The 8728-nt window shown below is 45.7% G+C and overlaps 1 long non-coding RNA gene across 1 annotated transcript; it reads right to left on the bottom strand.

Annotated features, from left to right (window-relative positions):
* Nucleotides 1–997: 997 nt before the first annotated feature.
* On the bottom strand, nucleotides 998–5577 carry LOC132664797 (uncharacterized). The gene is made up of 3 exons (XR_009603846.3): nucleotides 4922–5577; nucleotides 4143–4284; nucleotides 998–1258 (listed from the first exon to the last, which is right to left on the bottom strand). It is a non-coding gene; the product is annotated as an uncharacterized LOC132664797 (long non-coding RNA).
* Nucleotides 5578–8728: the final 3151 nt, after the last annotated feature.

The raw sequence follows: 8728 nt of genomic DNA, 5'->3' as shown, positions 1-8728 counted from the left end.
TTCCCTGTGGGCCAGATCTAATCCAGTCATTCTCCATTTAAAACTTTTCAATGGTTTTCCTTTTTTTTTTTTTTTTTTTTTTTATTTAACTTGCAAACAGTGGTCTTGGACCCTATCCTTAAAATCACTTGAGCTACTTGTTAGAATACAGAGTTGAAGGCTCCTCTCCCAAGACACTAAAATAGCATCTCTGGAGGACAGGCTGGGGAGCTGGATATTAATGAGTATTCCAGGGAATTCTGACGCAGGAGTCCTCAAACTGGGGCCTGTGGACCCCTGAAGGCCCCCCGTGTGCTTTTGGGACTTCTGTGATGCAGGGAAGAATCACAAAGTGTGTTGAGGGTGGGAGGAGAGCCTTATGGAGAAGGTGACAGCTGAGCGTAGGCCTGAAAGAGGAAGCATATCTCTGGGAGGAACGTTCCAGGCAGAGAGAAAGCCCCAGGCTGGCGTGACTGGTGAGAAGTCCAGTGTGGTTGGTGTGGCGGGGGTGGGGAGCAATGAGAGAGGATAAGAGGGATGCAGAGGAAAGGGGCCAGAACAGATGGAGTAGGGCCTTGGAGGCCATCGAGAGACTTGGCTTTCTGCTGAGAACAAAATGGGAGCCTGTTGGAGAGTGTCAGCAGGTCAAATTATGCAAGCTATTCCAGGAATTCTAGCCATCTCTTCCTCCTTCCTCACACTCCATCTGAGCACTTATCTCTCTCCCCCTGTGCACTGGATCCCTTGAGAATCCAGGCTCTTCCTCTTACCTGCCTTTGTCCTCAGCGCCAGCAATGCCCAGGACCTTGTGGGTATTCAACACATAGTGATGAATGTCAAAATGCCTTTGTTTTCCCCTGTGGCTGGATTTGGATTTGGGTTTGGTAAGAACCTCTTGAGAAAAACAGCCTTTTTCAAATAAACATGAAAAAAAAAAAAGTATTCATTTTTCTGTGAGAAGTTTAATAAATGATGTAGTATCTTTAAAAAAAAAAAAAAAAAAAAAAAAGCCCACCATCAGAAACATTTCACCAGAGAACGAGAAATCAACATGCCTTTCCTTTGCGATCATAAATAAATCTGAATTAAAAAATTAGTGTTTTCCGGATGCGATTCTGTGGCATTGGAAAAGCAAATCCCTTTTTTCTGTAGTGGGCCATTAGGGAGTTCTACAATGCTCGTTTCCGCTCTTCTCAGAATGTGGCTGGCCTCCTGTGTTGACGCGTCCCCTCCACCTCCCCTTGAGGATCTTTCTGGGCAGTGTTTTCTTCAGCACCATCTGAGGAAAAATTAGGCAGTTTGCACTGACCACACGAACCGCCCCTGGCCTAACCCCCCCGTGGCTGGACCCTAGTCACTGCATAGCGTGGTTCCCGCTCTTCACTCTGGACCAACATTTTCTTCCCCTCGGAGTGGACACCCAGTCCTGGCTCCCAGGGTCTGGAAACCAAGGGGGCCCCGAACACAACTGCCACTAGGAACCCCCATTCTCCACCCCTTCACTTCCACAAAGGGCATAAGGGAAGCAAATGTGCTCACATTCTTTTCCAAACTTGAAGTGTAATGAACTCTAATGGAGATTTTAAGGAAGAAGAACATCACAGCTCAAAGAAATCATAGTATTCTACCAGACACATACATGTATGTGTGTGTGTGTGTGTGTGTGTGTGTGTGTGTGTGTGTGTAAATGTGTGGTCCACGGTGCTTTGGTTCCCACCAGGAGCTGTCTTTTTTATCTGTATTTAGGAAAAATCTAATAGTTCCTCTTGCTCTGCGTCTAAGAAGTCATTTCCCTTGAGACAGCAGTTTTCAGAGGCGCTAAGAACTTCCTTAGAGCAGGGGAGACCTGTAATCCCTTCCCTCTAGACTGAAGGTCTGCATTATGCTGTATATCCCACGGTGCAAGGCCTGCCGTGGCTTTTAGTTTATGGGGTTGGTCCAGCGCCCAGGACCGTGCCTGTCATTTGGAAGCAGTGCTCTGTTAATATTTATTAAATGGAGGAGTGTGAGGTGTTACATAATTTAAAATACTAACCTATGTACCCCCCCCCCCCCCCATATCTCCTCTACTCCATAATCCTTGCTTCATCCCAAGGAGGCAGCCTCAGGGAGGCGTTCACTACTTTGGGGTGAATGATCAGAAAGACAGGGTTTTTGAGGTCACTCAAAGCAGAAACCACTAATATGGGCAAATTCCTTATGAATTCGATTTGGAATTCGATTTGGAACTCTCCAATCGTTCCTAGAAGCCACATCCCAGGCAGAGAGCTGGCGGCTGAAACTCCAGGTATGTTTGAGGAACCTGAGAGGTGAGACTGGGAGGTGAGGACAAGGACATGGCTGTGATGGCCTCACCCAGTTGTTGAAGAACATTCCCCATGAACCTAAGGGCAATATGGAACAGTGGACAGCCTGACTCTGAGGACCCAGCAGCAGAACATCCCTAGGGCTGGGGCAGCTGGGTGGCTCAGTCGGTTGAGTGTCCGACTTCAGCTCAGGTCTTGATCTCGTGGTTTGTTGAGTTTGAGCCCTGCGTTGGGCTCTGTGCTCACAGCTCAGAGCCTAGAGCCTGCCTCAGATTCTGTGTCTCCCTCTTTCTCTGCCCCTCCTCTGCTTTCACTCTGTCTCTCTCTCTCTCTCTCAAAAATAAATGATAAACATTAAAAAATTTAAAAAAAAATGCCAAGGGCTGTATGTGGTACCCATACAGCTAGCAACCCTCCACCAGTCTGCCTATTGCTTAGAATAGAGCAGCACTCAGCACAAAGCGGGCATTCGATAACTTTTGAATTAACATATAGAGGTACTCAGTGAATATTTCTAGCTTTCTACTCTTTGCTTGAGTAAATTTTAACCCACTTTGTGTCTGTTACTCATTCATGAAACAGATATTCTAACACCCTCACTAGAAACAGAGGAAAACAGCACCCACGTACCCTGCAAGGCTTTGTAACGATGGTGCTGACATGTAAGATGGGCTCCCTGACCCCAACTATGTACTGGCTGGGAGAACAAGGCTCAGGGAGTAAAAGGAGAAAATAAGTTAGAAAAATAAACGTATAAGAGCCAGATGAGGCTGACTGTCATTGCCAGAAGAGTAGAGTGTAGGAGAGATTGGGCAGGAGGGAGGATATTGAAATATAAGCAGGACTGACATGAGAGGGGCAGGGGGAGTAGGGAAGGTATAGGAGGAGAGGGGAATTAAATGAGCGAAGTAGTTGAAGCAGGAATGAGCATGTGTGTTCCAGTTACAACAGACTATCGATCAGAAACGCTGGAGCAGAGAGTTGATGTCAAGATCTACTCGTGAGACCAGAGAGAGGGGCCAGACAAACTGAGACACTTCTCAGTGCCGAGCTAAGGAGTCTCGACTTGGCAAGGAAGCGGGACCCATTACCTATGTTGCAGGGCCCAAAGCAAAATGAAAATCCAGGGTTCCTGGTTCCAACATTAGGAGTTTCAACACAGGACAGCAGAACATTCAACCACGTGCAGGGCCTCCCAAGCACAGGGCCCAGGGTGACTGGCCAACCGGTACACCCACCAAGCCCATACCGTGTGTGAGCATTGACAATGCATTGCACAATTTTGACGGGAAAACACTACATCGGAGTGGCGTACTAAAAAGACTAGGTGTACCTCCTAGGTGGTGGGATAGGAAGTGGCAGAAGGGTACCTATCAGAAAATCATGGGACTTGTCACACATGTGGTAATAAGCCCACAGAGAAGGTCGGTGGTTGTAGGAATGGGATGGAGGGACATGTGTAATGTATTAGCAGAGGTCACTGTCTCTAGGGGCCAAGTATGGGGACAACCCAGGCCCTCTGATGTCCTGGCTCGCACTGGGTCTGGGAGAAAGCTGGAATCCTGGAGAGAAAGAGGAAGTGTGGTAAAAGGAGCTGGTTTGGGGAGGTTGGTGGGGAGTAAGCAGTCTTAGTCATGCTGAGTATGAGATAAGGGCAGGGCCTCCAAGAAGAAATGCCCTGCCAGCCGTTAAAGATGAGGAAGAAAGTTCAGTTTTGGAAATGGAGATTTGAAAGAAGTGAAAAGTGTTGTGTAACGATTGAGGTTGTGAGGCCATAGATGCAATTTCTTAGGAATCAAGTGGATAGATAAGCGGGGTGCTAAAAACAGCTGAGTACTTTAAAATAATATTTTCTACCTCCACTTAGAAGGAATTGGGCAATTAGCCATGATGTTGGTTGGAGCCAGCAGCCCGGTGGAAGTCTTTCTCAGTTGCTATTTCCATAAGGTGGTTGTGCAGAATCACAAACCGGTTTTGATCCTTCAGTGTTAAAACATGGCTAAAAAAAAAAAAAAAAAAAAAAAAAAAAAAAGCCGAAACACTGGTAAAACTTATCGGCATTAACTGTCGAAGGGCTCTTGTAGCAGGTTCCCCAATGCCGTCCCCCCACCGCCTTTAATGATCCATTTATTTTTCAGGCAATTCTTTCAGGAATTTGAAAGTTTAAGCAGGGGTTACATAGAGAACTAACAGGAAATGTCTCATCTTTCCAAGTTTATTGTTGAGAGTGGCCAGATGTCATTTGTTTGTGAGTGGGAAATGGGAAGTTAGATCACAGTACGTGAAATTTAAAACTCCATGCTTAAAAAAAAAAAAAAAAGGTGGGGGAGAGGGGGAGTGGAGAGAGGAGAAACACACACAGGGAAGCGTCTTTGCCTCCCATGACTTATGCTAACAGTGTAGTGGGGCAATGCTCATGAGCAAGACGCTAATATGAGAACATGCTTTACTGTCTGCAGGCATCACTCCCTTCGAGGTCTGTGTGCAAACAGCTGGTCTCCGCCTGGCCGGGCCAGGGTGTTTGGGAGCTCTCTGTGGATCGGCTGTAATTATAAACCCCACGAAGGGCCAGGAATGGAGGCCAACGTTCTTATTGGTCATCGTGCCCCAGAATCAAGAATGAGACAGGAACTTACAGAGTCCTTCGCTTTAGCACTTACTAAAGCAATTATACTGATTTTTTTAAATTATGTTTTCAGCCTCTCTGGTTTAAACAATCTGGGTCAAACACTTCCAGACTGTTCAGGCTGGCTCAGATCTGGGCCCTTCAACTGTCCCGGAAATACCCTCTTCATCCCTTGCTGTTGCTACAGTGGGCTTTGGCAGGCTCCCTCTCGGCCAGGTGTTTTCCCCCAACAGTTGCCATGGCAGCAATGTTCAACAGAGGTTCTGAGGGGCTCGGAATTGACAAGCCAGAGGTGGGGCCTGAGTTCCTGTCTCCAGTCCACGATTTGCTGATCCATCTGTCTTCCTCAGAGAGAGAGCACATAGTACAGGATTGTGCTTCCTTGGAAGATGACAGGCACCAGGCCAGACTAACAGACGTAAATTTGGAATTGCTTATTGGATTACTGGGCCAAACATGGGAAATGTAGCTGGAGGGGAAGATACAGAGCAAAGGGATCCAAGAGCAGCTCCAAGGCTCAGAACTTCTTGGGCAGTGTTGGAAAGAAAAAGAAAGCCCGAATCTACTCCTGGGCTTTCAAGGGCAACAAGAAAGATTCTCTTCACCCCCACCCCTGTCTTCCCCTCGAATTATTTAGCAGTTTTTCTTCCTTGGCCCCTGCCTAAGATCCTGACATCCCCACTTTAGTCTCTTCCTGGGATTAAATCATTAAGGCCTCATTTATGCAAATACTGAACGGGAGGATGGAGCCCATTGGCCAGGCTGCTTGGCCATAATGTCTACGTAGGCATTTATTGTCATGGTGTCCAAGGGCTGGGAAACACAAGAGATAAGCTACTTTTTTAAAAAATTATTGTGGTAAAATATAGATTTTCCAAAATTTACCAATTTAACCATTTTTAAGTGTACAATTCAGTGGTGTTAAGTACATTCACTGTGTTATACACCATCACCACTACCCGTTTCCACAACTTTTCATGACCCCAAACAAAAACTCTGTACCCATTAAACAATAACTATCCATTCCCTTCCCTACCCCAACCCCTGGTAAACTCTAGTCTACTTTATGACTATGAATTTGCCTATTCTGGGTATCAACACGTAAGTTTTTTAAAATAACTGTTGTTTTTGTGAAAATGATACATGTTTTTTAAATACATGCTCGAGGAACACAGGAAAGTACAAAGGCAAAAAAGCAAAGGAGGGGCGCCTGGGTGGCTCAGGTGGTTGAACATCTCACTCTTGATTTCGGCTCAAGTCATGATCCCAGGGTCATGGGATCGAGCCCTGAGTAGGGCTCCATGCTGAGCTTGAAACCTGCTTAAGATTCTTTCTTCCCCCCACCCCCACTTCTCTTCCCTGCTTACAGGCAGGCGGTCTCTCTCTCTCTCTCTCTCTCTAAATTAAAAAAAAAAAAGGCAAAGGAAAATTACATCATGACATGCCATTGTCAACATTTGCTCAACATCATTCCTGACACCTTTGTGTGCATACAGACTTACAGAACCAAAAGAAGAAAAATGCACAGTCAGATAAACTTTATAAAAATGAGATTATTCAGGGGTTCCTGGGTGGCTCAGTCAGTTAAGGGTCCCACTCCAGATTTTGGCTCAGGTCATGATCTCACACAGTTCATGAGTTTGAGCCCCACATTGGGTTCTGCACTATCAGTGCAGAGCCTGCTTGGGATTCTCTCTCTTCCTCTCTCTCTGCCCCTTCCCTGCTCGTGCTCTCATGCTCTCAAAATAAATAACTAAACTAAAAAATAATAATAATAATAATAAAAACATAAAATAAAATAAAAGTGAGATTATTCAATACATTGAGTTTTGAAGTTAAAAACTCAATTTTTCTTGCATTTAACAGAAATTAATTGAAGTTATTACCAAATTTCAAATAAGTGATTTCTTACAACAAAAATTATTAACTCTGAAAAAATTCCTCACCATTAGTGAAAATGATGAAGATGGTGGGCTCCTAATGACCTGCTGATCAGGTTCCTTTGGCTGCAGCAAGGGCAACGCTGTGATGAGTGGCGGTGAAGTGTGTGCTTCCTCCGCGGCTGCTCCCCTCTAAATCCCAATTGTTGCTGGCTGATTATTACTTTTACCTCATTAAGGTGCTGACATTTCAGGCAAGGTGCGGTGAGTGAGGTGAAGGGAAAGCAAGGGGACCCAGGAGGCTGGAGGTCGATATGAGTGGAGTGGCGTCATAGCACCGGGGCCGCGTGCTTGGAGCCTTCTTGATCAAAGCTGTATAACGGTACTGATGAGGACAGGCGACTTTTTTGAGATCTTACTATGAGCCAAGCATTACACTAATCAAATACCTTCCATGTTTTAAGTTCCTCGATCCTAACATGCAACCTATGATCAATGCTATTGGCTCACTATTTTATGTTTATCTTTGCTGTAGGGATAAGGAGCTGAGGTTTATGGAAGGAACTTGACCAAGGTCACAATCTGTGTTCTCTCCACTGAATCTACAGGCAAAGAGCCATTGGATGTGCAGCTTCAGCAAGAGGGCTCTTTCTAACAGGGGCCCCCAAGCGTGAGACAAATGGTAGAAGGAGCAGTCAACCCTTTATGTCAACATGGTGTATCCTCTTGATTTCTCTAGTTTGCTCTCCTCCACGATGTTTCCATTTGACAGATGATGGAGAGAGGTGACGTGACTCCACCAGGGACAGAGCCCAGGTGTCAGTTCTGGGGCTTGGACTCCAATGCCAGCCTTTTACTGCTCTGCCCCCTTCCTCATCCAGTGCTTTCTGATCTGGACAATACTACTTGCCAATATTGATTGGTTGGGGGGAAGGATTCCTTCAAAAACAAAAGAACTTCTGAATTTACATCTTCTGGTAGATGTCATATAAAATTCAAGGTCTTTGCATTCGTTTCCTGAAGCTGCTGGTAACACATTCCCACAAATTGGGTGGTTTAAAATAATAGAAATGTATTCTTTCTCAGTTCCGGAGGCCAGAAGTCCCAAATCAATGTATCAGCAGACTGCACCCCATGAAGGCTACAGGCAAGAATGCTTCTTTGCAGCTTATCGGGGCCACTTATGATCCTTGGTGTTCCTGGCTTGTAGATGCATCACTGAAATCTCAATCACCATCTTCATGTAGCCTTCTCCTGTATTATAATCCTGTCATTGGATTTAGGGCCCATCCTAATCCAGGACGGTCTTTGGCAAAGACTCTTTTTCCAAATAAGGTTACGTTCCGAGGTTCCAGGCAGACATATGTTTTGAGGGGTGGCTATTCAAGCCACAGGCTTCATGGTGAATGACTGACTCTGGAAGCTGTGCTTCTCAAGTTGGTGCTTTTGAGCCCATCGGTGAGAGCAGACAGAAGAGTCACTTGCTGGGGTGCCTGGGTGGCTCAACTGGTTGAGCATCCAACTCTTGCTCTCTGCTCAGGCATGATCTCATGGTCTTGGGATCAAGCCCCACATCCGGCTCTGCCAGGGGCATGGAATGTTCTTGGGATTCTCTCTCTCTCTCTTTCTCTCTCTCTCTTTCTCTCTCTCTCTCCCTCTCTCTCCTTCTGCCCCTCCCCTGCTCATGCTCACTCTCTCTCTCTCAAAAAGTTTTTTTTAACAAAATTCAAAAAAAAAATTTAAAAAGGATTGTCACTTGCTGGTGAAACTTCAGACCTGTCTTGAATAGGAAGCTACTGGTGGTACCCTTGTTGGAGCTGGCCAGAGTCAGAGCCAAATCCCACAACTGCAAATGTCTCTACATTTCACTATTAGATAAAATTTCTGTTTAGGAGGCTGGAAAAGCACATCCTCACTTAGTTTCTGACTAGAAAAAA

This window comes from Panthera onca, chromosome F2, assembly GCF_046562875.1.
Source record: "Panthera onca isolate mPanOnc1 chromosome F2, mPanOnc1 haplotype 2, whole genome shotgun sequence".
Taxonomy (NCBI): Eukaryota; Metazoa; Chordata; class Mammalia; order Carnivora; family Felidae; genus Panthera; species Panthera onca.
The sequence above is the reverse complement of the archived record's forward strand: the minus strand, read 5'-3'. Positions and strand labels throughout refer to the sequence as shown.